This window comes from Vipera ursinii (genome assembly GCF_947247035.1).
Source record: "Vipera ursinii genome assembly, chromosome: 2".
Classification (NCBI taxonomy): Eukaryota; Metazoa; Chordata; class Lepidosauria; order Squamata; family Viperidae; genus Vipera; species Vipera ursinii.
This window is the reverse complement of record NC_139513.1, coordinates 17,697,895-17,723,296: the sequence shown is the minus strand read 5'-3', so window position 1 is coordinate 17,723,296 and position 25,402 is coordinate 17,697,895. Positions and strand designations below refer to the sequence as shown.

General features: G+C 44.3%; 1 protein-coding gene across 1 annotated transcript in view; it reads left to right on the top strand.

Moving 5' to 3' along the window:
* The first annotated feature begins 688 nt into the window (after positions 1 to 688).
* The window catches only part of AGPAT1 (1-acylglycerol-3-phosphate O-acyltransferase 1), a 47,924-nt gene continuing 23,210 nt past the window's right edge, over positions 689 to 25,402 (top strand). The window contains exon 1 of the mRNA XM_083355683.1: positions 689 to 727. The gene's annotated coding sequence lies outside the window, so the exon portion shown is untranslated. The remainder of the gene's footprint in view (positions 728 to 25,402) is intronic.

Here is a 25,402-nt window from a genome sequence, read left to right as displayed (position 1 = left end):
TCCTCCTGTACCCAAGCCGGGCATCCTCGCCCGGAAGAAAGCCCCGCTGAACCCGGCGACGGAAAGGTCTTGACGGGGCTTTCGGGCGTGTCCGCCTGTAAACGTCTCCCTCCCTCCCTCCCCCTCCTCCGTCTTTTCGGACCCGGACGAAAATGGACCCCTTGGAACGGGGGGGAGGGGGTGATGGCGGGTGGGAGGAAGCGTCGCGGGATGAATGAAAAGCGAGCGAGCGAAGGAATGAATGAATGAACGAAGAGCCCGGAGGAGGCGGAGGGAGGAGCGCAGCACCCGCAGGAACAGCCGCGGGCCGGAGGGGAGGGGGGAGAAGCGCGAGAGAGCGCGAGCCGCTGTTCAGGGGGGGGTAGGGGGTGGGGACAAAACGAGGAGGAGGAAGGAGCCGCCGCCGCTATTGGCGGCCGGGGCTGCCCGTCAGAGCCCCCCCTCCACTTCCTGCCGCTCGGCGGAGCCCCCCCCCCCCGAGGAAGTGGCCCACGCCGGCTGAGGCCACCGCCGCCCAAGCTGGAGCATCTACTAAGCCCGCCCCGCCGCTCTGCGCTCCCGGCTTCTTCCTCGGCGCATCTCTCCGAAGCCGGCTCCGCCATGGCCTGGCTCTGGAAGCGCGGGGGGTGAGCGGACCAGGGGGCCGATAAGGAGCCCCGACGCCGGCTTTCCCCCTCTCTCTCCCCCTCCCCCGGCAAAAAAAAAAAAGCGGGGCACGCAGAGCCAGGTAAGTAAAAGCGGGGTGGGGGTGGGTGGGTTGGAGCGGCGGGTTTGGACTTCATTTCCCATCATTCCCTAAGCATGGGGTGATGGTGGGTGGATGGGAAGTCAGAAGGGAGGTTTAATTTTTTAAACGGTTTTTTTTTAATTTTTGTATTGTTGTTTTTTTATTGTTGTAAGCCGCCCTGAGTCCTTTGGGAGTTAGGGCGGCATATAAGCCCCAAAAATAAATAAATACATACATACATACATACATACATACATACATGTGTGGGGAGTTAGGCTGGATTGCCAGTCCAGCCATTGGATGTTTCTAGACTCCGGAATTGGATCGCCCTATGTCCTCTTCAACCATCCCACCCCGCCCCGCCGCCTGGGATCTTAAGCCGTACGTTTTTTGCACGCTCTCTGCCTGGATCAAGGGATAGTAAGTCAGCAGCGCTGCGTTTGTGCTACCCCCAGTCCACTCAGTTGTGTATTTCTGGGGTTCCAAGGCAGGGGTCTTCGTTCAAACTTGGGCCCTTTTATGACTTGTGGACTTCAACTCCCAGAATCCCTCAGCCAAACATGCTGGCTGAGGAATTCTGGGAGTTGAAGTCCACGAGTCATAAAAGGGCCAAGTTTGAAGACCCCTGTTCCAAGGCCTGCTGCTCTCCTCTCCCCCCCCCCATCCCCTTTTTCAGGGAAGAGATCTGGGTCAGTCGCTGGGAGGATACAGGTAGTCCTCGACTTACGGCCACAGTTGAGCAACCACAATTTGTGTTGCTAAATGAAACATTGGTGGTTAAGTGAGTTTCGCCTCGTTTCACACCTTTCCTGGCCACGGTTGTTAAATGAATCGCAGCAGCTGTTGAGTTAGTAATACCGTTGTTAAGTGAATCTGGACTTCCCCTTTGACTTTACTTGCCGGAAAGGTCGCAAAGGGTGTTGACAGGACCCTTAAGACACAGCAGCGGTTACAAATAGGAGTCAGCTGCCAAGTGTCTGAATCTTGATCACGTGACCATGGGGATGCTGCAGTGGCCGTAAGTGTGAAAAAATGGTCATAAGCCGCTTTTCCCCCCAGTGGTGGTGTAACTTTGAACAATCACTAAATGAACTGTGGGTAAATTGAGGACTACCTGTATTATAGAAGCAGAAGTGGGTGTGGGAAGGCAGGTTGCGGTGGATGTTTGGTGGTTAAGCTTTCATTGGGGCAAGGAAATGGTCCTCTTTAAAGGGAGGAGATCTCGAAAGAGGAACCTGGTGTGACTTGGGATGGTGGTGGAAGGAACAGAGCCAAGTCCAGTGTGAGCTGCTTAAGGTGTGGCAGTCCTAAGAAGATCTGCCTTAGGAGAGATGGGTCTTGAAGTCATAAGGAGTGGAAATTAAAAAAAGGGGTGGGAGAATTGGGGTGTGGTCTGTGAAATACAGTCATATGAATTGGGAGGCAAGAAAAGTGTCAAAGTGGGATTCTGGCAAATGAGGATGATATAATGCCATAGACAGGAAAACCTGGGAAATAACATTTACATAATGTTCAAGTGAGTTCTTGCAGTTGTGCTAGAAGGAGTTTAGTGGATTAATTATGAAAAGATGAGCATCCCTTGAATGTATTTGAGATAGGCAAGTACTGTGCTTCTAGCTTTGTTCAAGGCTTACTAATGGCCTTTGGTTTTCTTAAGTGGTTTCTCTTTCCCTTTAATAGTGGTCCTGAGCAACCAAGTGCCATGAATTCTTATCTCTATCATTCTTGCAACAGCCTTATTGGCATGGCATTGATCAACCCCATTTTACCAACCATGAAAATCCTATTTGGAAGACCAATTTGTCTTGGTTTAACTGGGATGAAAACCTAAGGCTCTTGAATTTCGACAGACATGTCTATCTAATAAGGAAGACTTTGGAACCCTATTGGGTAGTGATTAGATAGGCCTGGAAAGATGGAATGTTGTGTGGTTCTGAAATTAAAGCAGTGTGCATGGGCTTCGCTGTACTACTTTGGAGTCTCATGCAATATCCAGCGTTAGAAGGGATAATTGTTTTTTTTTAAAAAAGGTAAAAGGTAAAGGTTCCCCCACACACGCGTGCTAGTCGTTTCCGACTCTAGGGGCCGGTGCTCATCTCTGTTTCAAAGCTGGAGCCAGCGCTTGTCCGAGGACGTCTCCGTGGTCATGTGGCCGGCATGACTAGATGCCAAAGGCGCACGGAATGCTGTTACCTTCCCACCGTAGTGGTCCCTATTTTTCTACTTGCATTTTTACGTGCTTTCAAACTGCTAGGTTGGCAGAAGCTGGGACGAGTAACAGGCACTCACTCTGCTACGTGGCACACGGGATTTGACCCGCCAAACTGCCGATCAGAAGATCAACAAGCTCAGCATCCTAACCCACTGAGCCACTGCGTCCCTTAAAAACAAACAAGCAAACAAAAAAAAACCACCTAGTAAAAATATCCATAGCAATCATGGTGATGTAGTAAGAATACTCTTATAACAAGAAAGAAATAAGAGCCCTCTTATTAGTTACATGCCACTTTTTGGGGGAATTTGAAATATTTTGTTTTTGTGTTTCAGCCACTTTTACAAGATCCTTGCTAGATAGATCAGGATTACTACAAAAGTCTTTAGATGGGGGAATTTGCTAGCTCAAGGCTACTAGGCTCAAGGATTGCTCAAGACTGCTTCTGAATAGGAATGTAAGATTTTTACACATGAATAAGAGTGTTGCAAGACTTGAATTAAGGCCCCCCTGGGTTTCGCCGGTGACCTAATGAGCTAGATGTCTTTCAGAGATGAGAAAGATAGCTGGACAGCCAATTTGGTACAAGGGTTAGGACAGCAGGCTAGAAATTGGGAGTCCGTGAGTTCTAGCCTCCTCTGAGGCACAGAGTCAGTTGGATGACCTTGCGCTAAATCAGAGGTCTTCAAACTCGGCCCTTTTATGACTCGTGGACTTCAACTCCCAGAATTCCTCAGCCAGCATGCCTGGCTGAGGAATTCTGGGAGTTGAAGTCCACGAGTCATAAAAGGGCCGAGTTTGAAGACCCCTGCGCTAAATCATTCTTAGCCCCCAGGAAGAAGGCGGCAATAGCAAACTACTTCCGAAAGCGTTGCCAAGAAAACTGCAGGGACTTGTCGAGGAAGTTGATAGGTGTCAACACTGACTCAAAGGCACTGAAAAAAAAAATCTAGGTGGGTGATACAGAACAGAAAGCCTGTCTGGACCCGTGTTTCCCAATCGTGGCTGGCTGGGAAATTCTGGGAGTTGTCGTCGCCACCAGGTATGATTACAATTGAGCCCAAAATTTCTGTTGCTAAGTGAGATGTTTCCTAAGTGAGATGTTTTGCCCCGTTTTACGACCTTCCTTATCACAGGGGTTAAGCAAATCATTGCAGGTAGGTGTTAGGTTAGCAACGTGGTTGTTAAGTGAATCTGGCCGCCCTATTGATTTCGCTTGTCAGAAGGCTGCCAAAAGGTGATCACATGACCCCGGGACACTGCAGCTGTCATAAACATGAGTCGGTTGCCAAGCATCTGAATTTCGATCACATGAGTATGGAGATGCTGCAGTGGTCGTAAGTATGAAAAATGGTCATAAGCCACTTTTTTCAGTGCCATTGTAACTTTGAATGGTCGCTAAACGAACTGTAAGTCGAGGACTACCTTTATACATGCCAGTGTTTGGAATATAAAGTTTTAAATGAGTACATATTTATTATTTATTTATTTATTATTTGGATTTATATACCGCCCCTCTCCCGAAGGACTCGGGGCGTTGTACAGGGCAATTAAAACACTATATACAACACATAATATACAAAAATTAAAATAAATTAAACCAAGTAGCCCTAAACAATAAAACACGTTCTAAAATGTAAAATTTAAAATCTAAAATCCCAGTCCTTCAGTCCAGGCCGGCAAGTTCAAATAGCCAAGTCTTCAGGTCGCAGCGGAAAGAGCGAAGGTCGGGAGCCATCCGGAGCTCAACAGGGAGCTGATTCCAGAGGGCAGGCGCGCCCACAGAGAATGCTATAATAATAAATAATAATAATAATAATAATAATAATAATAATAATAATAATAATAATAATAATAATAATAATAATATAATAGAGGGGTTGGGAGGGACCTTGGAGGTCATCTAGTCCAACCCCTGTTCAGGCAGGAATCCCTATATACCATTTCAGACGAATGGCTGTCCAGTCTCTTCTTAAACACTTCCAGTGTTGGAGCATTCACCACTTCTGGAGGCAGGTTGTTCCACTGGTTAATTGTTCTAACTGTCAGGAAGTTCCTCCTTAGTTCTAGACTGCTTTTCTCCTTGGTTAGTTTCCATCTGTTGCTTCTTGTCCTGCCTTCAGCTTCTGGAGACAGGTTGTTCCACTGGTTAATTGTTCTAACTGTCAGGAAGTTCCTCCTTAGTTCTAGACTGCTTTTCTCCTTGGTTAGTTTCCATCTGTTGCTTCTTGTCCTGCCTTCAGCTTCTGGAGACAGGTTGTTCCACTGGTTAATTGTTCTAACTGTTAGGAAATTAATTCCTCCTTATTTTTCTTTGCTTCTCTCCTTGATTAGTTTCCATCCGGTACTTCTTGTCCTGCCTTCAGGCGCTTTGGAGAATCGCTTGCCTCCCTCTCTCTTCTTTGTGGCAGCCCCTGAGATATTGGAACACTGTTATCACGTCACCTCCTAGTCCTTTTACTCATTAAACTAGACAGGACCAATTCCTCTACTTACAACCAGTTGTTTAGCGACAGTGCCTTGCACTTACAATCATCACAGCATCCCATGGTCCATGTGATCTGAATTCAAGAGCATGGCAACCAGCACGTATTTACAAATAGTTGAAGCATCCTTGGGGTCACGTGATCACCATTTGAGACCTTCCCAGTTGGTTTCTGACAAGCAAAATCACTGGGGAAAGCTGGATTTGCTTAGCAACCACGTGATTCATTTAACAGCTGCAGTGATTTGCTTAACCATTATGGTTAAAAAAAAAGCTCATAAAATCGGGCAAGACTCATTTAACAATCACCTTGTTTAGCAATGGAAATTCTGTTCCCGTTGTCGTCGTAATTCGAGGATCGCCTGTCCTATAATGGCCTTGCTACTACTCTTAGGTAGATAATGCTTAAATTTACTTTTCCTTTTGGTGTTGCAGTGGAAGGCCAACATAATATGGCATCTGTTGCACAGCAGTGGGGCAAGACCCCTTCGGCAAGTTTGCAAGATGATAATTTAAATTTGCACGGTTGAATATTATAACTTGCTCTAAATGCTATTCCCAATGCTATTCATGCATTATGAGTCATTTTTAATTCAGTTCTGATGAATAAACCATAATAGACAAGATTCTCACAGCATGTAATACTTAAAATAACCAGGTTTACCATTTTAAACCATAATGTGGCTTGCTTGCACATGATTCAGTATGTGATTTATCATCATCATCATCATCTTTGTCCATTTGTCTATCCCAGGGGGCCCTTTTATGACTTGTGGACTTCAACTCGTGGCTGAGGAATTCTGGGAGTTGAAGTCCACAAGTCATAAAAGGGCCGAGTTTGAAGTCCCCTCGTCTATCCACTACAGGATGAAGGCCTTTTCCGCATGTTTCCAACCAATAGGGACCTGAGCTCTCTTTTGCCAATTGGGCTGGCAATACTTGCTGATGTCGTCGCTCCATTTTGTTTTACGTCTTCTTTTATCAAGTGGGATACATTCTATGACTGCCTTGGTCCACCTGCCATCAGTTCTTGCTGCGTGACCAGCCCATTTCCATTTCAATTCTTTCACTCTCTTCACGATATCGTATACTATCCTTTGTTCTCTAATCCATGTGCGGGTCTTTCTATCCGGTCTTGTGATGCCGAGCATGCATTTTTCCATGGCTCTTTGCGCCACTCGTAGCTTTTGTATCAATTGTGAGGCTAGTGTTCATGTTTCACTGGCATATGTTAGAGCAGGTAGCACACACCGGTGTGATTTATAAACCATTTTAGTACCCTGGTTTAATGTAGTCTGTTAGCTGAGCCAATCGTGGGTTTTAAAATTATGATTGAGCAAACTATAGCCCAGTATATTGTGTAATACACACAGCCTTTATCAAAACTTAGTTATTAATTAAAACCAGGGTGGCCTATTAAGCTATCGTTGCTATTTCCATTCCTCTTAGTAACCTACAGGTGGAGAGGAAATTCTGATCACATTCCAGATTATAGATAGTTCTACAGGGCACAATGTGCCCTGTAGAACTATCTATAATCTGGAATGTGATCAGAATTTATCTAAGCGACTGGTTCAAAATCAATAGATGGAGATACACTGTTTACTAGGTCCTGCCCTTAGTGAGCATGTTAAGCAAACATTCACTGTGTCTGTTTGGAAAAGGATATGTAACCAGGTCACACAAGGATCCTAAACACACAAATAGATCAGTGGAATGACCAAAATAGAAGAAATTTTGTATTTTGGAATCTCAATTATAGCTTACGTGAAGCTCCGATCACATTATAGATCACAGCACTGTGGATCATGGATAGTTGTACAGAGTTTGCAAACTCTCATCACTGTAATTGTGGTAACTGGGTTTCCTTCTAGTAGTTTCTAGTAGAGCAGTACAGAGTTTCATTTCTGCTTGAAATGAAAGTCAGGCATAGTGGTTAGAATAGAAAGCTGGTTTGATCTAGTGCAGGGGTAGGCAACCTTGGCTCTTTTATGACTCGTGGACCAACTCCCAAAATTCCTGAGCCAGCATGGTTGGCTCAGGAATTCTGGTAGCTGAAGTCCACAAGTCATAAAAGAGCCAAGGTTGCCTACCCCTGGTCTAGTGAGTAAGGCTCCAGGCTAGAAGCCAGGTGACTGAGTTCTAGTTCTGCCTTTGGGCCATATATATATGTATATATAAGGAAATAAGATTTGTCCCATGTTTGGGGCCTAAGCAAGTGTATTCTAAATACTTAACAAACATTTAACACATATCTCCCTTGCTTCTCAGCTAACAAAGAGAGAGCGAGAGCCTGTGGCCTAGGGGTTAAGACGCAGTCGGCCCAGATTCGAATCTCAGAAGGGTATGGCTGACTGATGAGAACAAATAAGTTTGAAATGATCATATCTGTCTCCCTTTATTCTTTGTTAGCAAGCCAAAAAATTTACATACATACATACATACATACATACATACATCCCCAACCCACTTCAAACAGAGAAAGAAGTAGTAGTAGATACAGTAAACATTTTAAATTACTTATAAAGTAATAAAGGTGGGATAAAAATAAAATAAAAGGGTCAAACAGCACATCAAAAAAACTCTTGTTATACCTCAATTTTGGGAATGTTCCCTGAACTGGCTGGAATTGGAGTTTAATTGGAGTTTAATCACATGTATAGGGCGGCCTATTACTTATCTAAGGGACGCGGTGGCTCAGTGGGTTAGGACGCTGAGCTTGTCGATCAGAAGGTCGGCAGTTTGGCGGGTCGAATCCCGAGTGCCGCATAACAGAGTGAGCGCCTGTTACTCGTCCCAGCTTCTGCCAACCTAGCAGTGCGAAAGCACGTAAAAATGCAAGTAGAAAAATAGGGACCACTACGGTGGGAAGGTAACAGCGTTCCGTGCGCCTTTGCCGTCTAGTCATGCCGGCCACATGACCACGGAGACGTCCTTAGACAAGCGCTGGCTCTTCGGCTTTGAAACGGAGATGAGCACCGGCCCCTAGAGTCGGAAACGACTAGCACGCATGTGCGGGGGAACCTTTACCTTTACTTTTTTATTACTTATCTACGCCTTAGGGTTTTGGACCAGGTCTAGCGAGGCCATGGGTTCAAACCCTGATGCAGTGCTACCGTATAAAGGAAGAGAACTTTATGTGCTGTTGTGAACTCCTTAGAAGGAAGGAGGAAAGTGTTATAGTTGTTATAAAGATCATTATCAGGAAACAATTGGTGACAATGCAGAAGCCCAGAGGATTAGTTCCAAAACAAGAAAGTTATGACTAAAATATGGGAGACATGCTTCCTGATAGACAATAGAACATGTCAAGCACTCCGACAAATAACCTTGGTGTGGAGATGAACAGTGAAGGAGAACTTATTTCCTTATGTAGCAGGCTGTTCTGCTAGCTGATAAAGTAGTATAGTCAAGAAGTTCATCCTGAGGTCTAGCCTCAACAGATGTCCTCGTAATAATTTCTGTATTAGTTCTGGTCCTATCCTCGGAGGCAATAGAAAGAAAGTCCAGTCTTTCTTCCGTGTGATAATCCTTTCGATTTTTGTTTCTCTACCTCAGTAATTTTAAGATGTGTGGACTTCAACTCCCAGGGCTGGAGAATTCTGGGAGTTGAGGTCCACACATTTTAAAGTTACTGAGGTGGAGAAACATTGCTTTAGATATTAACCTTACAGGCCAAACACAGGTTCTTTAACTGTATTACAGAAAACTCGTTTACAGAGACTAGTATCTTGGAAGCTCTGCTTTGTGGTTACTTAATTTGTCATTAAAAGGGACACAGTGGCTCAGTGGGTTAGGACGCTGATCTTTTCGATCAGAAGATCGGCAGTTTGGCGGGTCGAATCCCTAGTGCCGTGTAACAGAGTGAGCACCTGTTATTCGTCCCAGCTTCTGCCAACCTAGCAGTTCGAAAGCACGTAAAAATGCAAGTACAAAAATATGGACCACTACGGTGGGAAGGAAACAGCGTTCTGTGCGCCTTTGGCGTCTAGTCACGCCACATGACCACGAAGAAATCCTCAGATAAACGCTGGCTCTTCGGCTTTGAAACGGAGATGAGCACCAGCCCCTAGAGTTGGAAACGACTAGCACGCATGTGCGGGGGAACCTTTACCTTTTTAATTTGTCATTATTCTTTCTGAATTGTCCTGGCAGAACTGAACCCAGTGTATGATCAAGTCAGAGTACAATCAGGACAGGCTAGAGTTGACCTATGTTGAGGTCAGATGAGAATTGAACCGTGATCGGGGTAGAAGAGCGCTGAGCTATCATCTATCATCTGGATTCTGTGTTCCCATTAATAAACTTCCAAGATGGCTTTTTCCTTTTTAACAGTTGCATCACAGTACTGGCTCACGTTTTAAGTTTTCAGTAAGAACATCCACTTCATTTCCACATGTTCTGCTATGGAAACCAAGTCACCTCCCTCATATATCACGCAAGAGTCACCTTGGGTTTGAAATGAGCGGCAAATAAATTTAATTAGTAAATAAAAACACACGTTTTCATTTCCTTTTTCTTCCTAGATGCAGAACTTTACATTTCCTTATGGCCCACACTTCCTGTGTTATTTATTTATTAGATTTTTATCCTACCTTTATTGCTTTATAAGTAACTCATGGTGGCGAAAATACCTAATATCCTTCCTCCTCCTATTTTCCCCACAATAACAACCCTGTGAGGTGGGCTGGGCTAGGCTAAGAGAGTGAGTGATTAGTCCAAAGTCACCCAGCCAGTTCTCATGACTAAGTGGGACTAGAACTCTCAGTCTCCTGGTTTCTAGACTGGCGCCTTCACCACCACATCAGACTGCTCTCTCTCTCTCTCTCTCTCTCTCTCTCTCTCTATATATATATATAGATAGATAGATAGATAGATAGATAGATAGATAGATAGATAGATAGATAGATATAGATATAGATATACATCTATCTATCTATCTATCTATCTATCTATCTATCTATCTATCTATCTATATCCTTCTCTTCTATACTATTAGTCACCACTCCTAGTTTTGTTTTACCTTCACATTTAATAATCATCCCCTCAGCACACTCATCCCATCGTTAATAAAAATGCTGATCAGAAAGCCCCATGGCAGTCGGTTCCCATTCCCAAGCTGATGTGGAGACATTGATGCACCCTCTTTGGGTGTGGTCATTCAGTCATCTGTGATGGCATCCAACAGTTGTATCACTTAGGCCGGGGGTAGGCAACCTTGGCTCTTTTATGACTCGTGGACTTCAACTCCCAGAATTCCTGAGCCAGCATGGCTCAGCATGGAAACCTCTCCATGTCCCCTCAGCATGGCTGGCTCAGGAATTCTGGGAGTTGAAGTCCACCAGTCATAAAAGAGCCAAGGTCGCCTTCCCCTGACTTAGAGTCTTAGACCATATTTTACCATGTTATTAATGAGGATTCATCTTCCCTGACAATGAGACAGCAGTCGCAGGGCAAAAATTTATCTAGAAGTGTGCCCTGTATTTCATGACTCCAAAAAAATAAATAAATGCAGCCACAGATGTAATTTTCGTACTGAGAAACAGGGTAACAAAAGTTCAAATGGATTTCCCTTCCTAGCTTGAAATCTGTCATCGCCTTGGGGCGTATTTAAAACAGATTGCGAAGTCTCCACATCAAAAGAAACCATGAAGACTGCTGAGTCACCCCAAAAGAGACACCAAAGAAACTTTCTCTTTTGGTTCTTTCAACATAGACCTAGATGTTTGCATTCGGTGTCATCAAGACTAAATATCTCTGATCTGGCACTTAGATGGATTAAGTGTAGATCTTGGAGGCATTCTCTTGTTTGTATTATGTTACAAAGAAGTTACACAGTCCATCAGTACTGCATCTCTATACAAATAGTCCTTGACTTAAAACCAATTGCTTATTGACCAAGTTACCGAGGACTCCGAAAAATCTATTTACCACCCAGATTTGAAGTTTCTGCAAACATTCCCCCCCCCCAGGTCGCGTGATCGCGTTTTGGTGTTTGGCAACTGGCCCACATTCACAACTGCAATTTATGACATTTTGGCTGGAAAACAATGTTTATTTCCAGTTTCCAGCAAAAAACCCCCACCCCATAGCAAACAATGGATTTGCTTAATGACTGCTGCATTTCACTTTATGACCGCTGTGCAAAAGGTTGTAAAATCGGGTGTGGTCATGTGATGATCCACTTAACGACTGTCATGAGTTAGGACTGAAATTGCAGGCTCAATTGAGTTGCAAGTCGAGGTGTGCCTGTACTGTGGTCAAATTCTTCCAACAGTCTGTTAGATTTTAATACAACCAGGGTGCAAAACCTAGGATATGGTGATACAGTCTGATATCATTCCTGTGTATATCCTGAAATGGGTGGACAGCTATTATTTTATGGAACTATATGGAATCATAGATGTGATGTGGGAAGAATCCAGTATATAACATTCAGTTACGATTAAATCCACACATCCTAAAGTTGCCAGGTTTGTGAAACACTTGATTTAGAATGTTTTCAGCCAATAAAGACTTAAAAGTCTACAGTAGTGGCCAAAATTGTGGAAACCTTTTGGGAAAAGTGTATTTTTGAGGTTCGATGGCTAATAACACCACTTTTTTTGGGGAGTAGTACCATAAAGTTATATATCAATGGAAAGATAATTTAATCAAGAATGTAACGCAACATAAGTTTGTTCAATTATCTGTACTGTATTGTATGAAACGTTATAGCCAAATAACCGGAAAAAGGAAGCACAAGTTGCTTAGATTGGTATCAGGTAGCTTTCCTTCATCTGATTGTAGCCAATGAGCATGAGTGCTTAGAGAGCCAATAAGGTGTCATCTTGTTTTGGCAATGAGCCAATCAGATCACAGTAGGATTCAGTTACTGATGTCATGTATTGAAGCTGAGAGGAGGACATTTGTCAGTGTGTTAGGTGATCATTTATCAAGTTGGTTGGGGTTTTTTTTCCTTTCCTTTAGTGAGCTTGTAAAAAGTAATAAAATTAAAGTAATGGTGCAAAGAGTTGACTGGTTGTCCAGAAAGTGATGTAAAGGTAAAGGTAAAGGTTCTCCTGCACATGCGTGCTAGTCGTTTCCGACTCTAGGGGCCGGTGCTCATCTCCGTTTCAAAGCCGAAGAGCCGGCGCTTGTCCGAGGATGTCTCCGTGGTCATGTGGCCGGCATGACTAGACGCCAAAGGCGCACGGAATGCTGTTACCTTCCCACTGTGGCGGTCCCTATTTTTCTACTTGCATTTTTACGTGCTTTCGAACTGCTAGGTTGGCAGAAGCTGGGACGAGTAACAGGCGCTCACTCTGTTACACGGCACTTGGGATTCGACCCGCCAAACTGCCGACCTTCTGATCGACAAGCTCAGCGTCCTAACCCACTGAGCCACCGCGTCCCTAATAGGAAGTGATGTAAAATAGTATTATTAAGTGAACAAGGCTACAGTTCTAAAGAAATTAGAAGAAAAATGGGTGGAAACTTAACCAAAGGTGGCATTTCTACTGTACACTTTTTCCAAAAGGTTTCCACAATTTTGGCCACTACTGTACAGGTGATCCTTGATGTATGACCACAATCCGTGCTTTTTTTTGTAAAAGAAAAAAGGTGCCGGAACTCACACATGTCATACAACCCGCCTTGCCTACCCTACAAGGTTCCATCCAAAAAAGGTGCCGGAACTCCGTTCTGAGCGTTCTATGAGGAAAAAAAGCCATGACCACAATTGAACTGCAGACTTCCATTAGTAAGCAAGATAGTTGTTCAGTGAGTTTTGTTCCATTTTATAACCTTTCTTACCACAATTGTTAAGTGAATCAGTGCAGTGATTAAGTTAAGAACACAATTGTTAAGTGAATTTGGCTTCCCCATTGAGTTTGCTTGTCAAAAGGTCACAAAAGGTGATCACGTGACACACACACACACACACCCCCGGATTCCTCAACCGTCATAAATACGAATCAGTCGCCAAGTGTCCGAATTTTGATCACGTGACCATGGGGGATGCTGCAACGGTCGTAAGTGTGAAAAACAGTCATAATTTTCCATTGCTGTTGTAACTTCAGTCACTAAGCGAATGGTTGTAAATCGAGGACTATCTGTACTGAAGCTTTTATGATGGATTTTTTTAAAATTGCAGTTATTTCTGGGTTATTTCTTTTTTTTAATAAATATTTTATTTTCTAGTTTTACAATCATAAGTACTTAATAAACGTGTTGTCCTAGGTCCATTAGTAATTCAGTGGTACATATTAACTTCTTCAATCTAGGCGTGATATTACCACCATCCAATGCTTCCTCTCTCCTTCCTGTAGTATACCTTTTCCCACGTTAGGCAAATATAATTCTTATTGTTGTTAATACACATACAATTGAATATCAACATCTTTGTTACATTTTCCTAATAATATCAATAATGTCGGTTTAAAATATCTTTTCTAACCAAAATAGATCTTCATTGCATTTGCACTTGATATCTATTTCTTCAATTAATATCCTGTTTTTCCCCACTTTTTTTTTTTTAAAAAAATTAATTTCCCATCGGTGTTCACAATATCTCTATCGCTTATAATTTCTCATAATAAGTTATATTTGGGCAACCAAAAGCTTCCCTTATTCAAACCTTCTTAGCATTTTCATATTTCCCTTTTCATACCAAAATATAATATTCTAATTATAATTCCTATCTTTCTAGTTATAATAATAATAATAATACTTCTATTTCTAACCGTTATCTATTCTCAGCCATGTTCAAACATCTGATTAAGAGTAAAATTCCCATCTAATGGGTCAAAACCTCTATGTTCTTCAGGACTGCTGGGTCATTGAAGATGGACCACTGGGGTATGTTAGAATGGGTTTTTGGATATGCTGGTATTTGTAGAGGGTTTGGAAAGCTTTTTTTAGGCAGCATTTTGAGTCTTCGACTGGTGATTAGTTTTTCCAAATGGAGCCTCCAGAGCAGGGGTGTCAAACTCAATTTCATTGAGGGCCGCATCAGCATTGCGGTTGCCCTCAGGGGGGCGGGTGGGCGTGGCCTACTGGGTGGGCGTGGCCTACTGGGTGGGCGTGGCCAGAGTGCGTATGGCCTACTGGGTGGCCATGGCCAGCTCTACATCGTTCTCATCAAGGGTGCCTATGGGGACCTGGGCAGGAGTGGGACAGATCTGAGGGTCTCTGGCAGAAGGAAGGTCTCTGGGCCAGGGCCAAGGCAGTGGGGGCCGGTCCCTCACTGTTTCCAGGATGGCTTCACGGGCCACATGAAACCACTTCGCAGGCCGGATCCGGCCCCCGGGCCTTGTGTTTGACATGTCTGCTCCAGAGCAACTTCCTAGGCAGATCAGAAGATAATAAGATTTATGCTTCCTTGTTTATGGGACCTTTTGAGCAATGGATTGTCTCTGGATGACTCAGCACCAATCAGCTCTTGGGTGATGGGAGGCTTCAGGTGGGAAGTGCTGCTCTCAGCCGCTGCACAGGGCAAATTACGATTGCACCTACGATGGACGTAAGATCCTATTCTTGATTACATTCTTGATGCTGGGTGGCTCGTTATGGTTGATTCTTCTGTCTGGGAAGAAGGACCAACTTAATTCATCCATCCCAGGCTTCTGGTAGACCTGGCTGGGCTACAGAGGGGTCCCTGAGGCATAGTCTGACTGAGATCTTAAGGTGGTGCTTGGAATGAGAACGCTCACACCTGAGTGGAGTCTGCTTGTTTGTGGGTGCTGATGAGTCCCCTGGTTTTCAGAGGACTTCCTGATGATAAAGCGGCACAGAAGATTCCTAGACTAGAGGAAGACCAGTGACTCCAACGGAGAATGGGTGAGAGCCTTCCTTAGGATTATATCCAGGAGATAAAGAGCAGTGAAAAATAGTTGTTTTTTTTAATTGCTGTTGGTCAACTGCTTGTAAAGGGCAGCCCTAAACCTTCTGGGTGGGTTGGAGGAACATTTGCAAGGCCACTGGGAGGATTATACCCTGCATTTGGTGGACGCAATCCTTCAGACCCCCTCCGAGATGAACTGTCGGTTCAGGTTCTGTGCAGTTAATGAAGATGTGGTCTCGCTCAGTTACCTGGGATAAATTTGAGCCTGTTGGTCCTGAGGAGGTAGACAGGGTTCTTGGGGGCTGTCAGTGTAGCAAGCTGTGTTTTAGATCAGGGGTCCCCGTGGACTGGCACCGGCCTGTGGCATGCCAGATTCTGGGCCGCACAAACAAGCGGCAGCACGGAAAACCATGCACCTCTCTCCTCCGAATTGGTCCCTGGTGGCTAAAAGGCTGGGGGCCTCCATTTCAGATAGATCCATGCCTCTTCGGGCTGGTTAAGGCCTTCAAGTAGATGAGGGGTCTCCAGCCTTGGCAACTTTTAAGACTTGTGGACTTCAACTCCCAGAATTCCTCAGCCAGTTTGAGGAAGGGTTGCTGGAATTGGGTATGTCTAGTTTAATGAAGAGAAGGGTGAGGGGTGACATGGTAGCAGTGTTCCAATATCTCAGGGGCTGCCACAAAGAAGAGGGTGTCAAGCTATTCTCCAAAGCACCTGAAGGCTGGACAAGAAGCAACGGATGGAAACTAATCAAGGAGAGAAGCAACCTAGAACTAAGGAGAAACTTCCTGACAGTGAGAACAATTAACCAGTGGAACAACCTGCCTCCAGAAGTGGTGAATGGTCCAACATTGGAAGTTTTTAAGAAGAGATTGGACAGCCATTTGTCTGAAATGGTATAGGGTTTCCTGCCTGGGCAGGGGTTTGGACTAGATGACATCTAAGGTCCCTTCCAACTTTATCATCATCATCATCATCATCATACAAACCTTAGTTACTTCCTGGGTTAACTGAGTCATGCCTGATTTTATGACCCTTTTTTGCCATGGTGGTTATGCAAATCCCCACCGTTCTTAAGTGAGTCATGTGGTCGTTAAGCGGATCCAGATTCCCCCATTGACTTTGCTTCTGGGAAGCCAGCTGGGAAAGTCACAAATGGCGATGACATGACTCTGGGACGCTGCAGTTGTCACAAACATACGCTGGTTGCCCAGCGTCTGAATTTTGAACATGTCACCATGACTGCAATGGTTATAAGTGTGAGGATTGGCTGTAAGTCACTTTTTTCAGGGGGATTGTAACTTGTAACATTGTCCTGGAATTAAGGAGAAACTTCCTGACAGTGAGGACAATCAACCAGTGGAGCGGCTTACCCCCAGAAGTTGTGAGGGCTCCCTCACTGGAGATTTTTAACAAGAGGCTGGATAGTCACTTGTCGGAGACGGTGTCGGTTCTCCTGTTTGAGCAAGGGGGCTGATCTAGAAGACCTCCAAGGTCCCTTCCAACTCTATTCTATTCTATTAGTACCACTTTATAAAATCCTAGTGAGACTACACCTGGAATACCGCAGCCAATTTTGGTCACCATACTACAAAAAAGATGTTGAGATCGTGGAAAAAGTTCAGAGAAGAGCAGCTAAAATGATCAAAGGCCCGGAGACGGCTGCAGGACTTGGGTTTGGCTAGTCTAAAGAAAAGAAGAAACACGGGTGACATGATAGCAGTATTCCAGTATTTGAGGGACTGCCACAAAGAAGAGGGGGTCAAATTATTCTCCAAAGCACCAGAGGGCAGGGCAAGAAACAATGGAGACTAATCAAGGAGAGAAGCGATCTGGAGTTAAGGAGAAACTTCCTGACAGTGAGAACAATTAACCAGTGGAAAAGCTTGCCTCCAGAAGTTGTGGGTGCTCCATCACTGGAGATTTTTAAGAAGAGACTGGGCAGTCACTTGTCTGAAATTGTATAGGTTCTCCTGCTTGAGCAGGGGGCTGGACTAGAAGACCTCGAAGGTCCCTTCAAGCTCTGCTCTATTCCTATTCCTACTCTACTGTACTCTACTCTACTCTACTCTACTCTACTCTACTCTGTTCAGTTGCTAAACGAATGCTTGTAGAAGGAGGTCTACTTGAACATCACTTGTTTTCTACTGAGTAATCTAAAATCTTGAGTTAGAAGGGCGTACTAGGTGACTATGGTTTCACACAAGCCCTAAAAATTATAGGTGTAACCCCCAGAATTTCTCCAGGAGTTATTGCCTTATTTTAATTGTTAATGTGACCGAAGGATATAATTTATCCCATACGTAGGGAGTAATAGTAATGGTTCCTTAATGGAGATGACATATACATTAAATGATTAGCTGTCCTTTCTCACTCCCTTTTCTGTTAATCACTGAGATGAAATCTCTTCTTTGATGTCTCTATCCCTGTGGAATGAATTGATGACTTCATTGAATAACTTCCATACCTGTCCTGGGACTAATTGGCACTTGTTCCAAGTTCACAATGGATCAGGGATAAACATTACTGGTTCACTGGACATGTTCTGAATTTCACGGTCACGACGTGGTGAGGTTATTCCTTCCCCCCAATATGGCTATGGTGGGAGATTAGAGTAGAGTAGGGTGGGGTAGGGTAGAGTAGAGTACTATTTCTCAATCTTGGACCCTTTAAGCTGTGTGGACTTCAACTCCCAGAATTCCCCAGCCAGCAATGCTGGGAGTTGAAGTCCACGCAGCATAACATGGTCATGGTCAGTGCTTTTTTTGTAAAAGAAAAAGGTGCCGGTACTCACACATGTCATACAAACCACCTTGCCTACCCTACATGTTTCCATCCAAAAAGGTGCCGGAACTCCGTTCTGAGCGTTCTATGAGAAAAAAAGCCCTGGTCATGGTTAACACTGGAGTGGAGTAGAAGAGAACAACAACAGAATAAAGTTGGAAGGACCTTGCAGGCCTTTTAGCACAATCCTCTGGTCAAGCAGGAGACCTTATACCAGAGGTCCCCAACATTTGGGGCACCAGGGACCGGTTCCGTGGAGAGAGGGGTTTTTTGTGGACTGGAGGGGATGTGGTTCTGCATGCTCCCTGCATCCTGCGGATAGGGCTTCGCTTGTTTGCATGCATGGACCGGTTTCTGGCATTCCATGGACCAGGGGTTGGGGACCCCTGCCCTATACTATTTCAGACCAATCTCTTCTTAAAAACCTCCAGTGATGGAGCACCCACAACTTCTGAAGGCAAGTTAATTATTTTCACCGTCAGGATTAGCTAAGATTGTACTTTTATTTTCTTTCTTTCTTTATTTTATTTTATTAGAGTTATATACTGCCCTTCTCCCGTAGGACTCAGGGCGGTTCACAAGGTTTTTTAAAAGCAATACAGCAAATTAAAAAAATTAAAAAAACAATTAAAATGATTACATTAACCTTGAAATAAAAACCCCAATTAAAATACAATTTTAAGAAGGATGAAGAACTGAACTTTTCTGTAAGTTTGAAAAGCAGGACGCAAATTGAACAAGGGCATTTTGTGTTACGAACTCGGTGGTTAGAGAGATCTCTATGAAAAAAAAATACTTCTAGCTCACAGGAAGGGGCCGACTCTCCACTGCCATTCATTAAATTGTAATTAGCCCAGGCCTTTTTTAAAAAGGCGTTGGTTGCATTTTCATAATTGTGCTCTTCATATAAATAATTTGGATCACCAGAAATGTTTGTACTACGGAGGAGAACGGGCAGTACCAACTGGAACCTCCCTTTCTAATAAACACAGATACAGTAATTTGCCTTTTCACGTTGTCATATATAAGCCACAATTAAAAGTAGTGCTTTTATCATATATTCTTTGGCAAATATATGATTTATAAACCATGCCAGCACTGTGTGCACTGTCAGGAAGTTTCTCCTTAGTTCTAGGTTGCTTCTCTCCTTGAGTAGTTTCCATCCGTTGCTTCTTGTCCAGCTTTCAGGTGCTTTGGAGAATAGCTTGACTCCCTCTTCTTTGGGGCATCCCCTGAGATATTGGAACACTGCTATCGTGTCACCCCTAGTCTTTCTCTTCGTTAAACTAGACATACCCAATTCCAGCAGTCGTTCTTCAAACTGGCTCAGGAGTTCTGGGAGTTGAAGTCCACGAGTCATAAAAGAGCCAAGGTTGCCTACCCCTACCCTATAACATTTCAGACAAATGGCTGTCCAGTCTCTTCTTAAAAACCTCCAGTGTTGGAGCATTCACCACCTCTGGAGGCAGGTTGTTCCACTGGTTAATTGTTCTAAGTGTCAGGAAGTTTCTCTTTAGTTCTAGGTTGCTTCTCTCCTTGAGTAGTTTCCATCCGTTGCTTCTTGTCCTGCTTTTGGGCGCTTTGGAGAATAGCTTGACTCCCTCTTCTTTGGGGCGGCCCCTGAGATATTGGAACATTGCTATCATGTCATATAATGTAATATGTAATATGAAGGCAAGTGCCTGAAGCTCCTCTCTGCCACCCCATTTTTTGCCCCTCAGGATGCTGACAAACGGTGTCTAGGAGGTTTACTGCCAGCAAGGGCTGGTTGACTTCCCCTCCTAATTTGATTAGAGCTGTTGCAGAGATCCATTTCTCCCACTTCCGCAGCATAGTTCTTTCCCACGTACAATTTACATGTCAGCTTTGCTACGCTACCCCTGTAATCCATTTCCTGAGCATGACTGTGGAATTAGTAAGGTCACACCTGGAATACTGCATCCAGTTTTGGTCACGGCATTACAAAAAAAGATGTTGAGCCTTTGGGGGGGAAAAAAGTGGAAAGAAGAGCTAATTAAGATGGAGACAAAATGAAGAATGGTTGCAGGAGTTGGATACGGCCCGTCTAGAGAAAAGAAGGACTGGGGGGTGGGGGGACACGATAGCAGTATTCCAGTATGTATGTATGTATGTATGTATGTATTTATTTATTTATTTATTTATTTATTTATTTGGTTTATATACTGCCCTACTCCGGAAGGACTCAGGGCGGTTTACAAGGCAAAATTTAAAAACAATACAATATAAAATTAAAATTAAATTAAATTAAGTCTAGCCCCCCAAAAATTAAAATTACAATTTAAAAACATTAAAACCCCCTCAGTCCAGACCAGATAGCTCAAAGAGCCAGGTTTTTAGGTCCCGGCGAAATGAACGAAGGTTGGGGGTAGTCCGGAGTTCTGTTGGCAGTTGATTCCATACGGCAGGCGCACCCACAGAGAACACCCTCCCCCTGTGGATCGCTCGTCGGCAATCCTTGACCGGTGGTACCCTGAGGAGGCCCTCCCTGTGGGAGCGCACAGGACGATGGGAAATTGACGCTGGCAGCAGGTGCTCCCTTAGATAATCCGGGCCCATGCCATTTAGGGCTTTATAGGTCATCACCAGCACCTTGAATCTCACCCGGAGGGCAACTGGAAGCCAATGCAGCTCGCGGAAAAGAGGTGTTACATGGGAGTATCGGGAGACTCCCATCACAACTCGCGCGGCTGCATTCTGCACCAGCTGAAGCCTCCGAGTGGTCCTCAAGGGCAGCCCCATGTAGAGAGCATGGGGCTGCCCCAAAGAGGAGGGGGTCAACTTATTTTCCAAAGCACGTGAAGGCAGGACAAGAAACAATGGTTGGAAACTGATCAAAGAGAGAAGCAACCTGGAATTAAGGAAAAACTTCCTGACAGTGAGGAGAATTAACCAGTGGAACGGCTTGCCTCTAGACATTGTGGGTGCTTCATCACTGGAGGTTTTTAAGAAAAGATGGAGAGGCACCTATCTGAAATGCTATAGGGTCTCCTGCTTGAGCAGGGGGTTGGACTAGAAGACCTCCGAGGTCCCTTCCAGCTCTGTTCCGATTGATTGATTGATTGACACAACTGTCATGTTCTCAGAGGACTTGTTACTCCATTCAAGGTTCACCTGAACTCAGGATTCACAACCCAGAGCAGAAGAGAAAAAAGAGGATCCTGAGCATTGAGAGGTCGAGAAAAAGACCATTTCTGGAAAAAGTGTACAGGTAGTCCTCGACTTACAATCGTTTGTTTAGGGACTGTCCGAAGTTACAATGACACTGAAAAAAATTACTGATACCCATTTTTCACAATTAACGACCGTTGCAGCATACCTGTGGATCACCATCTGGATCCTTGGCAACCGGCGTGTACTTTTGACTTTTGCAGTTTCCTGAGGGGTGGGGGAGTGTCCTGGGATCCCCTTTGGCGACCTTCTGACAAGCAAAGTCAGTGGAGAAGCCAGATTCTCTTAATAACCGCGTTGCTAACTTAACAACTGCAGTGATTCACTTAACTGTGGCGGGGGAGGTCGGAAAATGGGGGCAATGCTCACTTAAGAACTGCCTTGCTTAGTGGCGGAAATTTGGGGCTCAATTGTGGTCATAAGTCAAGGACTATCAGCACGGGCAAGAGAAGCCAAGGGTTTGGATTCTTGCTTTGTCTGATCTATGAATGGCTATGAAATTCCCAGTTCTGAAAATCAAAAGCTGTGGTCAACTTGTAACTTGTCTACACTGTTTTATTTATGTTTTAAGTGGTCATAATGAGGGGGCTGTAAGTATGTTCCCTTCAGTAAAAAAAGATGTTGAGACTCTAGAAAGAGCACAGAGAAGAGCAACAAAGATGATTGGGGGACTGGAGGCTAAAACGTATAGGGAACGGTTGCTGGAATTGGGTATGTGTAGTTTAATGAAGAGAAGGTTGAGGGGTGACATGATAGCAGTGTTCCAATATCTCAGGGGCTACCACAAAGAAGAGGGAGTCAAGCTATTCTCCAAAGCACCTGAAAGCAGGACAAGAAGCAACGGATGGAAACTAGTCAAGGAGAGAAGCAACCTAGAACTAAGGAGAAACTTCCTGACAGTTAGAACAATTAACCAGTGGAACAACCTGCCTCCAGAGGTGGTGAATGCTCCAACACTGGAAGTTTTTAAGAAGAGACTGGACAGCCATTTGTATGAAATGGTATAAGGTTTCCTGCCTGAGCAGGGGGTTGGACTAGATGACCTCCAAGGTCCCTTCCAACTACTACTACTTCTTCCTCTTCCTCTTCTTCCTCCTCCTCCTCTTCTTCTTCTTCTTCTTCTTCTTCTTCTTCTTCTTCTTCTTCTTCTTATTATTATTATTATTATTATTATTATTATTGTCATCATCATCATCATCTAAGGTAGTTCGGTGTAGTGCAGTTGTAGCTATGTCGGCTTAAAAGTATGTCCCGTTATCTGCAATGAGACCAGCTCTCTGGCCCGCAGATGTATCAGCCTTTCTACCTCCATGACTTTCACGGCGATTGCAATTACAAATCCCGTCTCCTCCGGCCAAGAATAACTGAGAAAGGATACCATTCCAATATTCAGAGGAATTGTGGTTTTTTATGTGTGTGTGTGTTCTAATCCAAGTTATAAAGGGAGAAACGGTTACACTGCCCAGACTAGGTTGCAGCGGGGATGTCTAGAAGTCCAGCATTAAAGTAAGAACGTTTCCTGCTTATGTGCAACTCGAAGCTCGACATGACTGGGCACTAAAATAGCCTGAAGATCATTTCCTGTGCTTTATTTTTGACCCACCTGATTTGAAGCGCCCAGGAGATGCCTTAGTAGTAGTGGTCTTTCTCATGAGATGGAAGGACGTGGAGGCCTGCAAACGATGTTTCCCTGCGAATGGGATCTCCCGATTCCACTGAATCTCTCCCAGTTCCTGTCTTATTAGGTTCCAGGAGGGAAGAATTAAGAGGGCCTTTGATTTAGCTTTAGGTTGGGCCAGGCCAGGAGAAAATTGTAACTGCCTTCCCTACTTCATCTAAGACTTTTAGGGTAAAAGTGGTCCTCGACTTACGACCACAATTGAGCCCAAAATTTCTGTTGCTAAGTGAAGCGTTTGTTAAGCGACTTATGCCCCAGTTTACCACCTGTCTTGCCACACGTTAAGTGAATCGCTGCAGTCGTGAAGTTAGAAACACAGCTGTTCGGTGAATCTGGCTTCCCCATTGATTTTGCTTGTCAGACGGTCACGCAAGGGGATCACGTGACCCTCCGGGACACTGCAGCTGCCACGATCCAGTTGCCAAAGGGTCTGAAACCGAGCGAGGGAGATTGCAGCAGCGCGAGATTGGCCGATTCACGTTCCTGGCAATCTCCCTCGCTCCGTTTCAGCTTTGATCACGTGACCCCGGGGATGCCGTAACGATTGTAAGCGTGAAAAACGGTCATAAGTCACTTTTTTTCAGCGCGCTCATAACTCACAAACGGTTGTGAGTCAAGGATTACCTGTACATTCCTCCTTAGTGCAGACGGTCCTCATTTAACAACCACGATTGGGACCGGCAAATCTATCATTAAGCCAAGGATTGTGTAAGCGAAACTGCAGCTGTGCTTATGGTCTTGTTTCATCTTTGCTTTACGGTTCTGGAAGGTTATAAACGCGAGAGCTGGTTGTAAAATTAGTTTTTCATCATCATCATCATCATCATAATTGCAAACCGTTGCTAAACAGGACAGTTGCCCAATGAGGACTACCTGTACTTGTTAACAATAGGGAGAGGCCGCGGCAATGCCAGGGCTGAGTTGTAACTTTGGAGAACTTAGTCCGTCTGGGAAGACCAAAGGCAAAGGCCTATCCGTGGTCACTCAGCTGCTGCAGAAGTTGTCCAAAGTAACATGAGTGGCAACAGAAAGCTGGTATGGGTGTACAGGTGTAATCCAGAAGGCTGTGAGTTCATATCTCTGCTCCTTCAGCACATTTTTCTAAGCCGCTTCCTCTACCTGGGCCCTGCACCTGCTGGTTGATTTTGCTGCATGTGGCAGCGTTCAAGAAACCAGCAATCTAATACTCTGCGCCAAAGTGTGCTCCTTATGTTAATTCAGCCTCTGCCAACCAGGTGTGTTTACTTATGTGCAAGATTAGAACTCCCACAATCCCTCCCTCCCCTCCACTGAGTATTAATGAGAATTGAGGGCTTTGTTTTCCCTCCCGTTGTCTAAATAAATCATGGTGTCGCCCAGCTTCAAGCAACCGGATGCGTCTCCATAAATCTGAATTAATTGGATTCCTTAAATGAAAACGTCTGCCTGTAGCTCGGCTTTCACTGGCTGAGTTCCCCTGCTGTAGTATTGTTCTGTCATAACCTGCAACATACTTTATTCAAGGAATAATTATTACAGGTCGACTTAACAACCGTTCATTTAGAAGTTGCAGCAGTTTGTTGACTGACCGTTCAGAGTTACAGTGTGGCACTGGTAAAAGTGATTTATGACTGTTTCTCACAGTTATGACCTTTGCAGCATCCCCACGATCATGTGTTCAGAATTCAGAGGCTTGGCAACTGGCTCGTGTTTATGGCCATTGATTGCTGAGTCCCAAGATTATGAGATTCCCCCTTTTCCAACCTTCTGACAAGCGGTGGGGATGCCAGTGGGGAAGCCAGGCTGATTTAACAAGCAGGTTACTAACTTCTCAACTGCGGCGGTTCACTTAAGAACTGTGGCAAGAAAAGTCGTAAAATGGGGCAAAGCTCATTTTAACAAATGTCTCCCTTAGCAGAAATGTTGGGCTCGGCTCTGATGGGTGAGTGGAGGATTGCCGGTTTTGTTGTAACCGCGTTTGCTGCAACATAGCTTATTCGAGATAGTGGCTTGTTTCGCACCACAAGCTAAGCCCTAAACCCTGCTTTACAAATTTTTTTTCTTTTGTATAGATTTTATTAATTTTTATAGGGTTAGGAATAAGGTGGAGTTGGGGTTAGGGTTGGTATTTGGGTTAGGGTTAGGATTAGGGTTGGGGTTGGGGTTTTTCCAAGTAACATTCTCAATATTTAGCGAACAGCTTAATGTCTGGGTTCATGTGTTTAATGAACAATAATAGATATAGTTAATTATCATAAACAATATGTTAATTGATCACTCAATAGCCTTCTTCTTGCTAATATATATTCAAAATTGCATATCACGTTCCTTTCTAACTCGTTTTTCTAGCCATTGATGGAAATTATCCTATGTTCCAAAATACGGTACACTGAGTCTTCTTTTCTCTTTAATCTTTAAAGTCAATCTGTCCATTTCTGCACACTCTAGAATTTTCTTAATTAGTACTTCTTCAGCTGGTAAGTTTTCATTTTTCCAACGTTGGGCAAAATACAATTCTGGCTTGC